This window comes from Oreochromis niloticus, linkage group LG5 (genome assembly GCF_001858045.2).
Source record: "Oreochromis niloticus isolate F11D_XX linkage group LG5, O_niloticus_UMD_NMBU, whole genome shotgun sequence".
Classification (NCBI taxonomy): Eukaryota; Metazoa; Chordata; class Actinopteri; order Cichliformes; family Cichlidae; genus Oreochromis; species Oreochromis niloticus.
In genome coordinates this window covers 2298180-2317621 of record NC_031970.2, presented here as the reverse complement: position 1 = coordinate 2317621, position 19442 = coordinate 2298180, and the positions used below count along the sequence as shown (strand labels likewise).

At 44.5% G+C, this 19442-nt stretch overlaps 2 long non-coding RNA genes across 6 annotated transcripts in view; one reads left to right on the top strand and one right to left on the bottom strand.

Annotated features, from left to right (window-relative positions):
• LOC112846836 (uncharacterized) overlaps window positions 1-18905 on the bottom strand; it is a 37604-nt gene extending 18699 nt beyond the window's left edge. For 2 of the 5 annotated variants that reach the window (XR_003220014.1, XR_003220017.1), the window contains exons 1-5: window positions 17365-18905; window positions 16938-17268; window positions 16715-16792; window positions 16247-16415; window positions 15459-15596 (exon numbers count right to left, since the gene is read on the bottom strand). This is a non-coding gene — a long non-coding RNA (uncharacterized LOC112846836). Of the gene's footprint in view, window positions 1-10992; window positions 11077-15458; window positions 15597-16246; window positions 16416-16714; window positions 16793-16937; window positions 17269-17364 lie in introns of those variants that run through there. The other 3 variants (XR_003220016.1, XR_003220018.1, XR_003220015.1) reach the window with 3 other exon arrangements.
• LOC112846837 (uncharacterized) lies at window positions 13894-14849 on the top strand. The gene is made up of 2 exons (XR_003220019.1): window positions 13894-14025; window positions 14148-14849. It is a non-coding gene; the product is annotated as an uncharacterized LOC112846837 (long non-coding RNA).
• Window positions 18906-19442: the final 537 nt, after the last annotated feature.

Here is a 19442-nt window from a genome sequence, read left to right as displayed (position 1 = left end):
CTCCCTCTCACCATCCCGCCGTCTTGCTCCAAAGCTCGATGCTCTCGTTCTCTCCCTTTTTGTTTCCTCTTGACCACTTTTTCCTGCTTTGTTGTTCATTTATTCTGTTACATTTCTGTTTATTTTATTGTCTTTCTGGTTAGACCTATTAAAAAGCAATTTGATCCTGCACAAGCATTTCCTGCAGCGCCGTGCGTCTATATGATAAAACCAATTATCACAATATGAGTTCTGCGGCTCTAACAATATCATCGTCTGTTCCAGTCACACTCTTCAGATCAGATATTGTTAACTGTGTATGACTGATTTTAAACAAGTAGCTTTACTCAACAGAAAGAAGTGGACTCCGAGTCCACAGCTCTATGTCGAGCGTTAGTAGCTGAATAAATTAGATTCCCCACGAAGTGTGAGACTATGAATCCAGAGTTGTGGCCGAAGCACAGCAAGAAGGTCCATGGTGGGCCTTTCTGTGTCAAGTCTCCTCCCACAGTCCAAAGACATGCATGAGGTTAGTCTAAACTGCCCACTGTGGATACACAGGTGTAAATGTGAACACGGATGACCAGGACATGTCCTCCCTCTGGCACAGTGCAGGTCATCATTTCCTTTGTGCTGAGCACAGAGTGAACAGAGACATAATGTTCAGCGTTCGCTGCCATGTCCTGGTTCAGGTGTACACTGCTGCCATCGATTAGCTCTCTGCTTTTCCTTAAAGGTGGAGGATTCCTCAAGTCGCCGCAGTCTTCTCCGACGGGCTGTAATCTCCGCCGACTCTGTTTTATCTCATTTTTCCCCTCCACCTCCTCGCCCTCCTCATCCCTCTCTTTCTCTAAATCCTGTTATATCCCAGGTAGGTAAGTAGAGCTCCTCTGTGAGCCTAATGAGCTGAGGAAGGGGCCCCGCTGGAGAAGACCGGCGTGATCACTGCTACCTCTGTTCCCATTTAGGGCCAGGTTTCACTTCACAGGACACAGAGGGACCAAAAATGGAGAGGGAGTGATTTTAACAATAGCAAAGTAACACCATCCACCTGCCGCCTGCCTCATCTCTTTCTCCTTTTTCTCTCCCTCTTCATCACCCGCAACTTCATCATAATTCATCCCCATCCCTCTCATCTCTCTCAGCAGCCGCGCCACAATCACCGTATCTCTGTTTTCTTATGTGACTCTTCAGGATTGGACAAGCTTCATTACCCCCTCTTTGATGTATTTCTTTCTTTTCCCTTTTTTCTCCTCCCTTCTCCATTTCCCCGAGCTACTTTGTGCTCTCGGGTTCGCGGCTCTAGAAACTCGATCTTCCTGCGAGAGTCATCTGATGTTTTTATCTCGTTTGTTGTGGTCTGATTTATGTTTCTTCGCAGGTTCACGCCGTCCCTCGTTGTTGCGATAGTTTGGATTCACCGAGTTATCTGCGTACGTGCCGCTGACAGACCGCACATGGAAAATCTGATCGAATAGCTCGCCAAGACAAATCGAGACCAGAAATCACGAAATGAGTTTAAGAAGAGAGCACAGAGATAATTTACCTCCTGACTAAACAGCTGGTGTGGATGGAAACGCTCTCGCTCCTTTTCTCCGTGTTGTTGTTGGTCTGTACAGCAGTTGCTGTGATTTGGTGCTATGTAAATACAACTGTGTGGTTAAAAAAGGAAAACAAGCCTTCAGCTTTGTTACAGCGCATCAGTCATCTCCTCGATGCATCAGTGTGTCGGCCTTCTTCTTCTTCTTTTGCCTCTTTTCTGGTTTTTATGCATGTTTGTCATGTTTTCTTTACAGGCAACATTGTGCAGACCACAGAGGGGCCTTCTTGGGCTTCGTTGCCTGCAGCAGAGTCTAGGCTCGTCTTTCAGTCCTGTGAATGAGTGCACGTAAACTCTGCTGCTGTCATCATCGTCTGTCTGTAAGAAACAGGGTAACTGGAACCTGACGCCTAAGAAACTGGATGGTTGTTATACGTGGGAGACAGACGGGAAAGGTGGCATTACACAAAGTGCAGCACAGCTCTGTTATAAGTTCTGCTGATACCTCCACAGAGGTTTTGGGCATGAAGTCGAAAGCTTTAGTTTACAAAGATTTACAGCTGGGACCTTTAAATACTTCATCAGGAACTCAGGCCACACATTCAGCCTCATGCTCGTAAAAACATCAAATAAAAACTGTGAATGTTACCGTCTTAGCTCTTGCGTCACTGACACATTTGACTCAGATCGCATGTCGCTCAGTGCACAGCAGGGTTTAAATTTGGCATCCTAATCAACATTTAGGTCATCCCTAACCGAGCACGAGGACATGTCATGCTGTGCGCCTTGGTTTGGTCCCATCACTGATGCAGCAGCACATCAACACACAGAGAACCATAAAACTAGGAGTCAGTGTTGATCAGGATAGATGCATTTCTACTGCAACGAAGAAAAAGCTAAATGTGTGAATTCAGTATAAGACACAGAATTCATGCAGAAATAATTTGTTCGTAATCTTGTTTTCTCTTCTTTTGTATAATTGGATTCAGATTTCTTTGCATCGTGCCAAACCACAACAGCAGTCTGATAGCTGAAGGCCTCTTGTTCTACTTCTGGAAACTCCAGGAACCACCAAGAGCGAAGAGCTCTGCAGAGACAGCATGATGCTGCGAGGTTTTTAAGCTGTAACAGGGACTTTAAGGGGAATGATGTTACATTCACACCTCACAGACATACAGCATGTCCACAACACCAGCAGGGTACGACTGCTCCTCAGGCCCTTCCGTTGGCCCACTCTGACCACACTGATGGTTCGGTCTTCTCTGAGAGAGCAGCTCTGGGACCAGTTTGAGTCTTCAGTTGATTATGAAAGGAGATGGCCACAGGCCCTTTCTTAATGATCTTACATCAGCACTTCTGATCTTGATAAAAGGAGGCCATTATTACCCCACAGTGACGGTTACACAGAGGTTCCTGTAATAAAGTGCACACAGCCCCTTAAATTCCTCACTACAATGTGAACTTTGATAACAATCTATAAATGTATTTATTTTTCCCTCCTTATAGTCCAGCATGTTGTGCTTATGAAGACTGATTAACCATTGAACAACCACTCGGTCACCTGCGACTGATCCAGGGTGGCTGGACTAACTCTGCGAGCACCTCAGTGGAACATAGAAAGTCACAGTGCACTCTGGGAAACATGAGGCCTGGTTAGTGTGTGGCTAAAGCAAAGCAACCCTGACCAGGGTTTATTGTTGTGGATTGACAGATTCATACAGAATACTTGTAGCTGTTTCAGTTTGAACTCTTCTCTGGACTCAGCAAACATTTTCCTGCAGTTACAGCTGAAAGTGAAGAAACTCTCTTTGTAATGATAACAACCTGAAACTGTGATCCTGGACGACATCGTAATGAATACAATTTTTAATTTCATCTTAGTCTTCATCGGCGACGACCCAAACCTTGAAAAATGTGAGACCGTTGCATCTCCCGAAGAGTTGGAACAAGCTTGAGAAGCACTCGTGTACTTGAGTGCACGAAGGAAGATTGCAGAGGTGTCTCTTTTTTCCATTTCCGTCATCTTTTATTCTGCAGCCTGAACCGTCTGTTGGTTTCCATGAGTATAATCATCATTTCAGCAAAAGTGTTTCACTGTTTCTGATCCCGACTAAGGATTCTACAGCTTATTTAAACATTCATCTTCTGCTGCTCATCCTGATCCAGGTCCGAGGGAACTCTGCTAGGAAAACGCTGAGATGTTCCAGAGACGGCAGAGAGACAGAGCATCTCCAGCAGGTCCTGGACCTGCCCTGGGACCTCCTCTAAGCACACTTTGCCCATTTCACTTCACCTAACAAGATGATGAACCACCTCAGCTGCTTCCTTTCACCTGATGTAGAAGAGTAGCAGCTCTACTAAAGAGTGAGTTCTTCCCCTCGTTCCTGGGGTTAAACAATAAGAACACATTTCTTTGCACATCATCCTAAACTAAGAATCTCTTTTGGTGTGCTCAGATAGCCCATCAGTAATCAGTGATGCTTCCAGAGGGCCATCTTTAGTGCCGGGACTTTAACTGAAAAGATTTAATACACGGGCAGGACGGATACTCCTGTGGGTAAAGTGCAAGACTGATAACATCTCCTATCTGAATGTGATCTACAATCTGAGAATAAATGCCTGTTTCTTCGCCTTTCCTCGCCACAGCGGGACGATCAGGCTGCAGAGCCCAAACATCACCCAAACAAGATTTTTCATCAGTGGCAAAACGTTTCCTGATCTGACAAATCCTGGAGTCGATCGCTACATGCCGATGGCCGGCCAGCGCTGTGAATACAAATGTCCATCCCGCTGTCACCGTGGCAGGCCGGCCGCGGTGCTGAATCCTTTTTGGAACGATCTCAGGTCGCTCATTTCCACTGAGAAATACTTGAAATATGCCAAAGAAATATGTGGCAGCATGCATCTGCATCATGACAGTGGCCCGAGTTTGCTCCTCCAGCACATCCCTCCATCATAAAGGTATACATACAGTATCTGACATTTCCCCTTTCACGGTGCTGATTGGTTCAACCAGGAAGGCTGAGTATGACACCTTTATGGAAACCAATAAATTCAAGAAAATGATGGGATCAACATGTACGAGTAAACTGTGATGTGAAAATGAGCCAACATCATCCTGAACTTTCCGTTTGTGGTAACAGCACCAACAAACTTAGACCAGCATGAACAAATGTCCCCAAATGTTCTGTTTAATGAAATGTGGTGAACCTAAACCAGCACCAAGCTGCAGTGACTCAGCCAGCCAGCCCATAGAGCAGGGATGTCAAACATAAGGCACGTGGGTCTGCCAAAGGGTCTGAGCCAACCTGCCAGACAGGAGGGCTTACATGGATCTGATGGGTTGGGCTGATGGCTTTAATAGCACAGACTGGAGGTATGTTTAAGTTCTTTGTTCTCAGTGTGAATCAGTTTGCGCAGCGCCTCCACTGTCCGAACTCAGAAACCCTCAAACCCAGCACCGCCTCCTCCAGCCTGGGCGGAGCCTCCGGAAGAAGCATTGAGTATAACTTCGCATAACTCAGTGCTACATGATGCGTTATGTTGGGCTGTTCAAACTGGGCCTTCAACTTCATTACCTCAGTCAGAGCTCACTCTAACCTACAAATTGCAAGTTCATGTTGTTGTTCTGCCCTCCAGACTTTGAGTCTGTGCTGGAACAGCAGTCAGTCTGAGGCGGCTGCAGTTCACAGCTTACTGGCTTAAAAGGAGATTCTCAGTCATCCATGTCATGGTGGTCTAAGGAGCTTGAAAGAAAACGACTGGACTTCTTCAAGTCGTTTTGTTTCCAAGCTCCTTAGACCAGCGGTCCCCAACCTTTTTTGCGCCACCAGTTTAATCTCAGACAATATTTTCACGGACCGGCCTTTAAGGTGTCGTGGATAAATACAACAAAATAAAACGATACGACCAAGACAAAAACTGTGTAATTGTGTAACTTTATTAGCAGCGTCCTCCTGAAATGTGCCAACACAATTGAGAGTAACATCCTCCTCTCTGCTCCTTAATGCTCTCTGGTTGGTATGGTAACGCGTAAATATTTCTTTCAAAATAAGACACACGACTACAACACAGGAAAAGACCCAGGGAAACTGCGTTAACAATAAAAACCCTGAAAACCATCAATTTCACACCCGAGCCTCAACTCTCCCGGCCCGGTTCCAAACAGCTCCCCCGGGCCACGGACCGAAACCGGTCCATGAGCCGGGGGTTGGGGACTGCTGTCTTTGACCATAATCCTAGTAGCAGCTAGCAGGAAAATCACGCATAGCTTCACATCTGATGCTTAGTTGCTACTGCACATTTTACCCTACGGTTGCCCAGGTGACCCATCAATATATTTAACATGTCAAAGTTATCCTTCACTCTCATTGGTCGTTGCTTTAGTTGGGGAAAGTCTGAAGCAGCAGACTTCGTGTTGTTACACCTGAACGTCATCGACTTTAAAAGCGTTTCTGGACGCTACGTTGCTGCTGGTCACTTCCTGTGTGGATGCCCAGTTACTTGCACAGTTTCAGCAGGAAAAGCCCCAATTAGACCACAGATTGATCCTGGAGGTTTACCTCAAGGGCTATAAAACTTAGCAGCACATAGATTTATCTGATAGCCACCACTGGCATCGGTGCCTGCAGTTGTGAGGCTACAAGCTTTTGTCTTATTTTCAAATGAAATGTTAGAAAAATATTGTTTTGTACTAAATACTCCCTCGTATAATATAAAGTAGGAAAAGATGAACAATTATTCAAACAGTGAAACAGGAGCAAAGAGATGTGTTTGCAGTCCTGAAACCATCCAGCAGATACTTTTCAGATTGCTCCGCTGGTGGTTGCAGACACCAGTGTGATGATCAATAATCCACCTGCACGTGCAAGAATTGGATTGTGTCCAGTATTAAAACACTGCTGGTCATTAATTAGAGAACGCTGTGTGAGAAAAACAGCGTGCACAACAAAGAGTCACAATGATGGCCCACATTAATGCTTTAACACAACAACACATCCGCTCGCACTCTGTGTCGAGTCATTCTGTGAGCAACTGTAGAGATAATTAGGCTCGAGCCACTTATGGGCACTTATTAGAGATTTCTGCAGATTACTGTGCACAAACCGGTTCTGTGTAGTAATTAGGTCACGCTAATATTCAGCATTCAGGAACACAGCCAAGAAAAACACTGTGTTATTAAGCAGCAGCTGACCACTGTACTGTGTGGAATCCCATCCTTTAATCTGCCTCAACATTTAAAAGCTTTCTCGCAGTGTAAACCTGAGCTGCAGCACAGCCCGGCCTCAGTGTGCCTCACACCTTCTCAGTCTCATGGATAGAAAACATCTCATCTGAAGTGGAGTACATTTGTCATTTAGAAAGTTCTATCTTCATATTTTGGTTCCATATAAAGAAAGTCGTTGTTATAAGTCTGATGAAGATTTCAGATTTGTTGATCCAGCCGTGACAAAGATGGCTGGTTCTGGACTAATCAGTAAAAATGGAGCAGTCTGTGACTTTGCGCTCATCGAAACCAAGCATCAAACTAATTCACACGCCGCAGTCTCACCGCAGGCTCAGGACCACCCTTCATTTGTTGATCAGTGTTTCTGGACACGAATCACGAGTCCAGTTTTATTTTTAAAGCGCCAAATTACAACAACAGTCACCCCAAGGCGCCTTATATTTATTCATAATATTAATCTAATGATCACACCACAGACCCAAGTCCCACACATCACACACTTTAATTATATAATTTGGCTCACTTGAGATATTAAAACCCACCGGGTCAGATTTAGATAACGATCATAATATGAAAATGCAACAGAAGTCTGTTACGGCTTTGTTTTCTCAGTTGTTATGGCAGGGCTCTAGAGTGCGACCAAATTTTTCAATGGTGCGACTAAAAAAAATATTTGGTTGCACCAGTGCGACCAACTGTTCGGGTAAAAAAAAAAAAACTCTGCAACTGTCCGTGTGGTCAACAACAGACACACATTATGCCCCTATCGTGGACTAAACCAATCAGAGATAGTCAGGGGCGGGACCTCTCTGATGGCCGTGGTCCAGTTGAAAGTGCAGGTGGATAGAGGGAGGTGAGTAGCGTGAATAAAGTGATATCGATTCATTAAATCCTGAATCGACTTTTAAATATAAATGTATTTTGCCAGAAACGCCAGATTCTCAGATTAAAGCTCACAAAACTATTTCAACAACCACCAAACAGCAAATGAGAGCAGGCACACGGACTCCACACAAAGACGTAAACACAGAGCGGACCCGACGCATCAGGATCAGCTTTGTCTTTCTCGGCTTTCTCACCCGATGGCCCGAACACGGACACGCTGTCGGAGCTCAGCGATTCTGATGCGTCGGGTCCGCGCTGTGTTTCCGTCTTTTTTGCGCTGATTCTGAGCTGCAGGTTTTGTCTCTCCAACCAAAATTCGCCGAGCCAGCAGGAAAAGAAGCAGCAAACTGCGCTTCACATTTGATCAATGTCGTCATGAATTCCCTCTGACTTTTGCTGTTTTGCTTCCACCACGATAAAAATCACACTTCATGCACAGCTCTCTCTCTCTCTCTCTCTCTCTCTGTACTTCAAGAACAGTTTCCCGTCTCAAATCTCTGTTTTCTGCATTATTCATTGGCTTATTACCCACCAGTCTACTGTTGTTTACAGCGCTGTCGGCCGCTGTCTTTTTTTTTTCTTTTTCTTTTTTCACTTAAATGACCTCGGACAAGAAAGCCTAATTTCTGCTGTTCAGTACTGAAGAAATTTAAACTTCTTAAAATTATGCAAAATTGCAGAATATTTTTAAGGTTATCTGCTATAAAAATCCAGACCAGGAAAATCTCCTTCATGTTTTTCTGTTTTATTCTCAGTTACTTTGACACAAAGGCATCTGCTGTGATGTTCACAATTCTGATGAAGTCTCACATGTATCAGTGCTAATAAATGATCAGAATTATAATATTTCTGACTGTCTGAGGCTAAATTGAATCGAATCAGGACTTTGAGAACCGGAATCGAATGGATTATAGAAATCAGTGATGATACCCAGCCCTAGTGAGCAGCCTAGGCCTGACAGAAGTGGATGTAGCTGTGGGTAATAAGAAAAGATAAAAAGAACTATTGATAACTTTTGTGTTAAGTTAAGGCCTGATCCGTCTGAAATTCATAGCCAGCTCTGACACGGTGCCATCAATCTTTGAATGCTGAAAAACAGCAGTGTATCCAGGAAACACATTATATGCTGCAATAAATGCACTGCCCAAGTGTCCCCTCTCCCCACTGCCTTTCAGCAGCAGGCAGCAGCAAACAGGACGTCAGAGGAGCCGAGATGATGATTAAGTTTAACATTTTCTACAATATTGACAAAGCAATTTAAGCACAAGATTGTTAGTTAATAATTTAGAAATGAATATTGTCTGTAGGGACTTCCCCCCAATAAAGTGCACATGTAAAACTGCAGTGTTAAGCAATGCGGTTGAAAAATTTGAGTGCGCCTAACTTTTGTGCCGGTGCGCCCATGGCAAAAAGTTAGTCTAGAGCCCTGTATGGTGATGCCTCACTTCGTCTACATGAAATATACAATTCTGACACAAAGTATACTCCTACTGCTGTACATTCATCACTCATTTGTGCTCACTGACAGGAAACAGGTGGCAATGGATGTCTGTGAATATAAAACAGTTTAACCTCAGCGTCCTGGGTGAGAGTTCGTTTACATCCAACCATCGCTTTCCTTTACTTTGAGCTTCCACAGATGTGGAATTTCACTCAATCTCACCTGACTTCATGAAAGGCTTTTTAAACATATAGAAAAGCTGAAGTGACATCATGTGGTACAGTTCATACATGTTTTAGCCTCCTGATGACTTCGGACTGACTCGTCTGAGGACGTCAGACCTACAAACTGGACTTCTTTGCTTAAAACTCGATAAAAATTCAGCTTTAAAGAAACAGATCTTCACTGTGCTTTACTGTTTTGAATTGTGTCTTCATGGTGTCCTGCTTTGTGTAATGAAAAATGCAATTGTATTGTTTTTATTTCTTACTCAAAAGAACTCTGTATCTTTTTCTAAATGTGACCTTCACTGGCATTGATTTTTCCCCCACACAGGAGCAGCCGGTGTTCAGTTTTGCAGACCGATTTGTAAAGAGCTAAATAAAAGCTGTCAGTGGTCAGGTCTCATTTTGATTAAGAGTTTTCCTGCCGAAGCTGAGGGAGGAATGAATATTTGATGTGAGAAATAAATCTAATAATAGATCAGTCACCGGAAAGTCTGTCCAGGTAGGCACCCGGTGACCCCTGACTCACGCCTTTATGTGTGTGCACACCTGTAAACAGCTGCCGTCCAACATCTGTGCATGTGTCGGGTGCAGGCTCGCACTCCAGTGCACATGTCTTTGTGCGAGCAGAGGAAGAACGGGTAAGCAGGGAGGATTTGGGGCTTTCGGAAAAGCTAATGCAATGAAAAGCCACTTTGCCTTTTGTTTGCCTTGCATGACGGGGGACAGAGCGAGCCACAAGTGGGGCTTAACATTCCACTTGGCTGAAGGAGAGGAAGGCAGCTGGCACTGAGGAAAGGCCACACCGTGGATCTGTGGACACACCAAAAGGCCCGCATTGGGTTTCTGAGGCCACAAGGAATGCATGGGAACCAGAGTGGGGAGAAGAGCGGGGGTGCACTCTCGGGGGAGTTGGCTGAGCTTTGGGGCTGGGGAGGTTTTTTTTCTTAACTCCTTTGGTGCTGACAACATTTGGGGACACAGCAAAAATGTCCTGGGAAACAGCGAGGGTGCACAGACTCATGTCAATCCTTCGAGAAACATTCAGCTCGTCTCAGGTGACAAAAACTCCTGAAGTCTCATTTTACCCACCACTGCAGGCACTTAAAGAGTCCTGTAGTCATGAGTGGATCCTTGTTTTGCACATGAACCTTCACACCTGAGTGACCTAATACACATCAGCTGATCTGCAGGTTACGGTTCACAATCTGCTGTAATTCATGAATGAATACAGATGTTTGTTCATGACCAGCACTGTGCAGCAATGACACTACAGCTGTCTGCTTATGTTTTCTTTGACATTTCTTGGATAAGATAGAGTCGCTGACATCATGATACTAACCCAGGTTACTTATTTTAACCTGCTCATTTAGTCTGATCTCGTTAACCCTCCTCTCTGCCTCAACTCCCAAAGATTGATCAAATTCAGAGGCTCCACTGGGAGTTGAAAATAGTGCAAATTTTCAATAAAGTTTCAGTAAAATGGTCTTTGTGACTGTTCTCAGCAATAAAATTTAATGTTCAAGCGTTTATGAAGAAGAGGATTTAAGAGGTTCCGTTCATTTTTATTTAATTCCATTTATATAGCACCAGATCACAGCAACAGCTGTCTCCAGGTAGAGACTCTACAATAATACAGAGAAAACTTCAACAATCAGACAACGTCCTCTGAGCAAGGACTTTGGCGACAGTGGGAAGGAAAAACTCTCTTTCAGCAGGAAGAAACCTCAGGGAGGGGCGGCCATCTGCTGGGAGCAGTTGGGGTGAGACAGAAGACACACTGTGGAGGAAGGTAGAGAGTAATAATACCGAATGGTTATAGTAATAGGACGGACGAACGTGGATGGATGGATGGATGGATGGATGGATGGATGGATGGATGGATGGATGGATGGATGATGAACGTGGATGGATGGATGGATGGATGGATGGATGATGAACATGGATGGATGGATGGATGGATGGATGATGAACGTGGATGGATGGATGGATGGATGGATGGATGATGAACGTGGATGGATGGATGGATGGATGGATGGATGGATGATGAACGTGGATGGATGGATGGATGGATGGATGATGAACGTGGATAGATGGATGGATGGATGATGAACGTGGATGGATGGATGGATGGATGGATGGATGGATGGATGGATGGATGGATGGATGGATGGATGGATGATGAACGTGGATGGATGGATGATGAACATGGATGGATGGATGGATGATGAATGTGGATGGATGGATGGATGGATGGATGGATGGATGATGAACATAGATGGATGGATGGATGGATGGATGGATGGGTGGATGATGAACGTGGATGGATGGATGGATGATGAACATGGATGGATGGATGGATGATGAATGTGGATGGATGGATGGATGGATGGATGGATGGATGGATGGATGAACGTGGATGGATGGATGGATGGATGGATGGATGGATGGATGGATGGATGGATGGATGGGTGGATGATGAACGTGGATGGATGGATGATGAACATGGATGGATGGATGGATGATGAATGTGGATGGATGGATGGGTGGATGGATGGATGGATGATGAACATGGATGGATGGATGGATGGATGGATGGTGAACGTGGATGGATGGATGGATGGATGGATGATGAACGTGGATGGATGGTTGGATGGATGGATGGATGCTGCAGGTAAGTTGTGCTAACGAGCGCAGGCTGATTCAGAATAATTGTTGGTAATTTCTCTGCGTTTATAAATGAACTGCTAACCTTTGCCACCCTGTCAGAGTGAGAGGTCAGGCAGTGCCAGTTAGCTGTAATTGTTTGGTTGCCCACCACCAGGTTAAATTGCTGACCTCTGAGTAACCAGTTTGGTCTTCGAACTACTTTCATTCTTCTCTGAATAAGACTCAGTCCAGTCTCTGGGTAACCACGAATTTTTTCTAGTCGCACAAGGATTACCTCATTTTTACTCTTGTGCGTCTGAGGCGTAACATGTAATGCGAAACTACACAAAATCCTGAAACAAGGCCCTCCTGCAACGACTACTTAAATGCAAAGGCTGTAAATGAAACCACAGCCTGTATATAAAAGATGGATAAACCACATCCTCACCAAAACACAGAAACCTGCTGATGAGGTTTTGTTAGTCCTGTGGCAGATTTGAGGCAGAGATTTAAATTCTGCTCTGTTCTGTTAGAAAATGTGTGACAGAAAAACTGGACGTGTTGGTTCTGATCGTCGTGGACCTCCACATTAAATAATGACGGACACACCTGCAGCGCTAAGGCGCTTCGATGCTGCAGACACGCTGTCAATGTGACTGTGTGTGCGTGAGATGAGAGGTAAACACAGAGCCGCCACAGCTCCCATCACAGCCTCAGAGCAGATTAATGGACCTCAGCCTTTTGTGTTAAGGCTGACGAATCCGCTTACACTACACACACACACACACACACACACACAGATTGGGTTTACGCCTCTCCTGTCAGGCTCCTCCCAGCCTCTCCTTCTAATCTAATTTGTCCATCTTTCTGTCGGTCTGAACCATGACATATCATTTTAGTGAAGCGAGGGAGGAGATAAAGAAGGGAATTAAGAGCAAAAAGGTGAGCGAGAGCGAGAAACAAAGGGAAAGTGAGAGAGAGAGACTGCTTCCCATCGACTTACTGAGGTCTCTGAATGAAGGGAAGAAAACAAATTAGGGTGAGAACAGCAGAGGATAAAGAGGGACCCCATGTTGATTAGCTTGGACCAGCATGAATACAAATGAATGGAGTGTGGATTAGTATTGCACATGTAAATCTTTCAGAAAACCCTCTGGAACCTTCTCCCCTCTTATCTGAACTGCGGGAGGATTACTTGATGTGCAAACACTCTGAGCTCCACACTCTGTGCCTGGTCGTCATCTTCATGTCGACAAAGATGAAGGCTGAAAACATCGAGTTAAGAAGGAAGAAGAAGATGTCTTGTGTTGATTATGTCTGAGGTGGAGTTTTCTCAGTGTCCTTGCAGCAGCAGCAGTGCCTCTCTGTCCCCTGAGGAATCACTCAAGAAGTGCACATTGTGTAGTGGAAGCAGGAGGGGATACCCTGTATTGATCAGCTCAGGCTAACATGAATACAAATGGAAGATTAATGGCTTAGCTTGAGGCATCCGAGTCCCACTGGAACTTTCTGGCCTCTCAGCTGTTCCATTATTAGTCTACAACAGGGCTGAGCTGGATCAACTGGATCCAGTTGTTGCTAAAACTTAGTAAAAATGTGTTCTGGCTTTCTAGTTTTCTCACATTTGGTGGAAAAGAAAAGATTTAGCCTTTTGTCACCAGCGTGGTCAAAGAAGACCAGAATGCACTGACAGGAGATTCAAATAAAGTCTGTTACACAGACTGTATATAAAAGATGGACACCACCGCCATGACGTTGCCCATTACCCAAAATTACTTGAGTCCCGATCTGAAGCTTTTGATGATGTTTCTAAACTTCATGAGTCACTCTGGCTGATACTTTGAGGGACCGAGGGACAATCACCAGCAGACCCACGTAGCATGCCCCGCCCCACTTCATCATCTCCAAAATAAAATGCATTTTTTATTCAGTTAGACCTGAAAGCAGTAACTGATACCATAAACTCAGCAGGAAACTGTTTATTAAGCTCAGTGACTGGCTGAACGGGACGCTCAACTTCTCATACACTTCTTTTATAACCAAAGTCATCGCCCCCTGCTGGAGATTAGAAAGAATGCAGGTGAGTGGCCTTAGGCACTGCTGAGGCTTGTTATCATTTTCAAATATCTGAATGATCGTTAACTTTAAGAGTAGTTTCTGGAACAGTTGACTTACATTTTGGATGTTGTCAATACTTTGCAGCTGTAATCTGATTGGCCGCACCATTAAAAATTAAACCCGGAAGAAGAAAGCAGCTCAAACATCCAGACGTAGGACCGGTGATGGACTGGTGCTGTGAGCTCCAGGCACAGTAGAAACGTGTGGAACCAGAGCCACCCACACAACTGTTACAGCAGAAAAAATACTTTTACAGCCCAGATGCCTGAGCGAATTGCATATTCTCTTGTTATCATGATGATTTAGTTCCAGTTTAAACGCACTTTTAGTCTTGTACTAAATTCTGATATATGAGTTTTGTGGTTTGCCTTCATTATGATTTATTACCTGAGGTTATGTGCGTTACCTTTGTGAGTCTGTCGTGTTTTCGGTGTGTCGTATAGCTACATGTCTCTCTCGCCCCTCTGTGTCTTAGGTCTGCATCTTTGTTTCCTGTTTTATTTTGACAGTCTCGTGATCCATGTTCAGTGTGTTTAGTTTTGCTTCCCCTGTGGCGTCATGTTCATCTGTATCAGCTGTGTTTCTACTCCCCTCGTCTCCTCTCTGTGTATTTAGTGTGTGAGCTTTCTGTTATTTTCAAGGTTTCCATGCATCCAGGCCAAGTTTCACGTTTAGGGTTTTTTCATGTTTTTCCGGTTTAGGTTATTGTTTGTCTTATCTTGGTTCATGTTTCCCCTTTGTTTTGTAGTTTTCTACCAGCCACAGTAAACGGCTCGCTTGTTGTTACAGTCGTGTTTTTCCTTTGTTTGTCTGCATTTGGGTCTTCTACTCTCCACTCCACATGGTCTGCCAGTGCAGATCGTGACACTGACATGAAAGCTGTTTAGATATTTCCTCCTTTATAACACCTGTACAGGATTAATTATTAGGGCGTGGCCTCTTTTCTTCACCTGAACTAGACCTCTGGACCGCGTTTGTGCTGTTTGAGCCTTTTGGAGCATTTTTCATGATATTATGTGACCAATAATGTGGCTGCTGTGACTTTCTTCTCATTCAGTGACTGTTTGCAAGCAGCTGTGTCGATCAACTACTCGTCCAGAGGTTGAGGCTGCGTTGTTCTCAACATCTGGGTTCCCTTGACTTTATACAGGCTGTTGTTTCTGGCTGAGCTTAAATGAGTTTTTCATCCCGGAGAGTTTCGTGTGGATATCTCGTGTACTTATGAAATTACAATTACAACTCACTCATCTGCAACTTCTCGTTGTGTATGCCTGACGAGCTGAACTTTGAAAGTGACGACAAACTGACTGTGAGCTTCATGTTTAACTATGACTTCACTCCCACAGTAAATGCTGGAAGATGTGTGTGGGAGTGAATACATACATACTTACTTACATTCTGATCTCATGTGGTTTAGATCTGATAGACGGAAGGCTGCCGTTAGCAAAACGTGTCCTCAGGGTTAAAGAAAGCCAATAATGTGCGATCTTCCACATCAGCAGACGGTCCTCAGAAACATCCTGCTGCGATGACCTGAAGATGGAAATGGTGCAAAATGAAAATATTTCTCTGCTCTAAAAGCCCATTATCTCAAACACAGAGTGGGCTGCAAGCTGCCACCATATGTCACATTAATTATCACCTGGACTCAAACTCTCACGTGCCTTTTCCTTCAGCCCACACATGTAATTTCAGTAAATAAGCACTTTGATTTTTTCACGCTTCACTCTTGAAATATGCTAATTGCAGTTGCAGCCTTACAAAGAAAATCTGGAGGACATGATTGGAACAATCATTACCGTATTTATCACCAATAATCAGACTGTATCAATCAGACGAGTCAAACTGAGCATGCTCGTGTTAAAACGCAGAGCTGCTGCGTGAAACATTTGTACCCCATGTGACTCCTTTATGCAACTGTATGTGTGTGTGTGTGTGTGTGTGTGTGTGTGTGTGTGTGTGTGTGTGTGTGTGTGTGTGTGTGTGCACAGAGTCCTTTCTCTCAACCAAGGAATCAAGATGTAAATTATGGTGCACGGCGAGTGCAAACAGGAAATATGAGGAAGCTGCTGTTGCTCTCTCTGTAATATATCAGCATATGAATCAGAATAATAGATGGATTGTGGCCTGAGCCATTTGGGAGAGCGCTCGAGTGCTCTGCAATCAATGGACTCTAATTATACCTGTAAAGGTTGGCCGTTCGCTCCGTGCATCTCGCTCCGTTTGTCGCTTACTCATTTTCTGATGTTTTTTTCCAGCAACTTCCGTCTGTCTCGTTCCATCTGCCCGTTTCTCTGAATCCCATCCAATCATGTTTGGGTTTCTGCTGCCTGAAGGCCAGATTCTCGTCACCTGATGTGTTTGTCAAACAAAGCCAAAGTGATGTCAGCAGTTTGTTTGGGACTCGAGCTCAACGTCTGCGTTTTGACCCTCAACATGTCTTTTTTCTTTCTTTTGATTTATCCACGTCATCAGCTAATGCTGGCTAGCATCACACAAATACCTGCTGATTAGAGGTAATTACGACTTCCAAATAAAAGTTCACACAGCAAAACTGGAGCTCAGACTTCCTTTATGCTGCAGTCACACTAAAGAAAACAGTGGTTGGAGACCTGCAGGATGAGCAAAGTTTGACCTTTTGATCTTGTTACCTTTGAAATGTTCACGTGAAGGATGGGGACGAGCTCTGCGACCGCTCGCAGTCACGTTCCATCTTCAAACCCATGTTTCTGCACCAAGATGAATTAAATGCCAATCAGATGGAGTCAGTCTGCAACTCAGTGGAGTCGAGTTGAGATATGCAATTTGTGTGTGATTATACAATTAACTACATACACAGAAATGTACATAAATCAGAGCCACAGAGTCGCTCACAGATTAACACTTCAATCTGCTGCAGGACGGCGATCACACAGATGGTCCTCGTGCACAGAGGGGTTACCACACCAGGGCAGGTCCTCACATCATATAAATTCATGGAGTAAATCAAACATTTGGAGGTATTAAAATGTGACATCCATCCCATCATGTGTGCTGTTAGATAAAACTTTTATTTTTATACATGAATCCAGTTCAGTGTTATGTATTTATACAGCACCAAACATCACATCAGCAGTTGCCTCAGGGTTCCTTGTATTGTACGGTAAAGATCCTGCAGTAATGCTTAAATGAATAAACTGTTCTTCCTCCTCCAGCTTCGTTTTATCTGCAAACATTAATTAAACATGCGTGGTAAGCTGTAAACGTTCATCTGAGTGAATTTGCCAGTTTTAATTAACTGTATATGCTGTAGAACACCTACATCTCCACAAAGAGCTCCCAGGAGAACGCAGCTTCTGCAGATGCTTACGTCTGTGTGGACGTGGAGGAGCCCGGGCTGAACGCTCTCGCTGAGTTTGCCTCGCCGTAGACGTGAAACTTGACAGAAGCTTTGCTAATACTGACTTTCTCAGAGTTTCTTTTACTGGAAGGATCATCGGTGCGTTGGAAGATGGGCCGTGTGCCGCTCCCAGCTCCTCCCACACCAACTGCTGCTGCATTTAGTTTGTCGTTCCCAACGTCACGTTTCATTATTTGCTTTATTTCTCTGTGCATCGATGTTTGTTTGCTTTGCTGCTTCTCTTCTGCTAATGCTCACGTAATGAAGGCAGATTAACGTTTTGCACACTTTAGATAACGGTAAAGATGCCATACTGCTCGGCAAAACTCTGTGATTACATCTCATTGCTGATACCTGAAATGTTTAAAGCTGGATTCATCGTGTGTTGGCCACTGGGAAGCAGAGAAACTCTGACAGAGAGAAAGAAAGAAATGCCAGCTTAAATAAAACATTTCCTAAGCGTACTCAAACCAATTTAAATAAGTGAGAAAAGTGCTGCACTCAGTTTCTCTGCTTCATCCACAAACACACACACTGTCTCCCACATACCCACGCACAAGAAGGATCCAGTGTCTTGCGAGTGTTAAGCCTCCTTGCACCTGTTACTACTGATACACAGCACTGTTAGCCAAGCTGTTCACGCCCGTGCCATCACTTCTCTCTCTGTGTGCGAGACAACGGCATTCCTCACACAGGCTCTTGAAAAATGTGGCAATTATACTAATACTCTGATATAAATACTCCGAGTTTGAAAAAGAAAACAGAACGCAGATGTTCGGAGACAGAGTGATGGAAGGAAACGAAGAGCTGAAGCAGGACAAACTGAAAGCACTTTAAAAAGAAGCTAAAGGGGAGACGGATCAAGAGGGAAATGGAGGTGCATTAGAGAGATGATTCTGTCATGAAGTGAAAACAAGCACCATCTGTGGTTTGTTCCATCTGATAAAGCAGCAGGAAGCAGGGGTGGAGGCGGGAAGCTCCTGACGTTAACACTGTGCCCCTCGCCTAACCTTTATTTAATCCAACACGGCAACCTCTGCAGTGACAAAAAAAGCTGAAGCACAAATGCCGACATCCACCTTAATTGAGGTGGAAGCCGTTGGAGGTGGAAAGAATACTTCAAGGATCTCCAGGGATTCTGGGAATGCAGGCGGTGAGTCACCCATCATCCGAGGTGATGTTGCTGAGGTAGTTAACAGCACTCTGGTGGCCGGGCTACTGGGGTGGATGTTGTGGAGCTGTCTTTGCCAACATGAGAACATCTGTGACATCATGTGGAAATCGTGCGCTCCACCTGGATGGACCACACTCCTCAGCCTCCCTGGGAACGACTCCATCAGAGTCCATCTGCCAGCTGAACCTCTGATTGAGGAGGAACGAGGCAGTTTTCATCCTCTCTTTATCTCTGCGGCCTGCAAAAAGCAGAGACGAGATCCTGAGCCCACTGACCTCCAGGTGCACAGATGATGTGGTTTCATCAGAGGCAGTTTGCAGACACGTGAAGCAGCTGCTCGTACCGGTAAGTCCTGGTGACGAGTGCACTGGAAGAGCTCAGAACTGCTGCTCATCCACATTGAAAAGACGCAGGCGAGGTGGATGTCTCTGAGAAAGAAGTGAGTGACACAGAGTGACATGAAAAGGAGGACCTGACACGACGAAGACACCGTCTTACTTCAACACCACCCAGTTTTTGTTTTTCTCGTGTTGTAGCTCAGCGTAGCTTCATTATTCCTTCAGTAAATTATTACTAAGACAACAAAATGATGTCCGCATTTGCTTTATGGAAATTGTAATAACTGATGTTCTTACTGAAGCAAACAACGACTCGTTTATTTCTCAGCATTTCTGTTCCTTCAGATTAAATGTCAGCTTCTATGAGTCTCTGTGGCAGAAACACGCATGCATTATTTGCACACGTGGTGAGAAGTGAAATTCAGCTCACAGTATGAAGTAAATAATGCAAATATTTCATCAAACACGAGGAAATGCAGGCATGATAA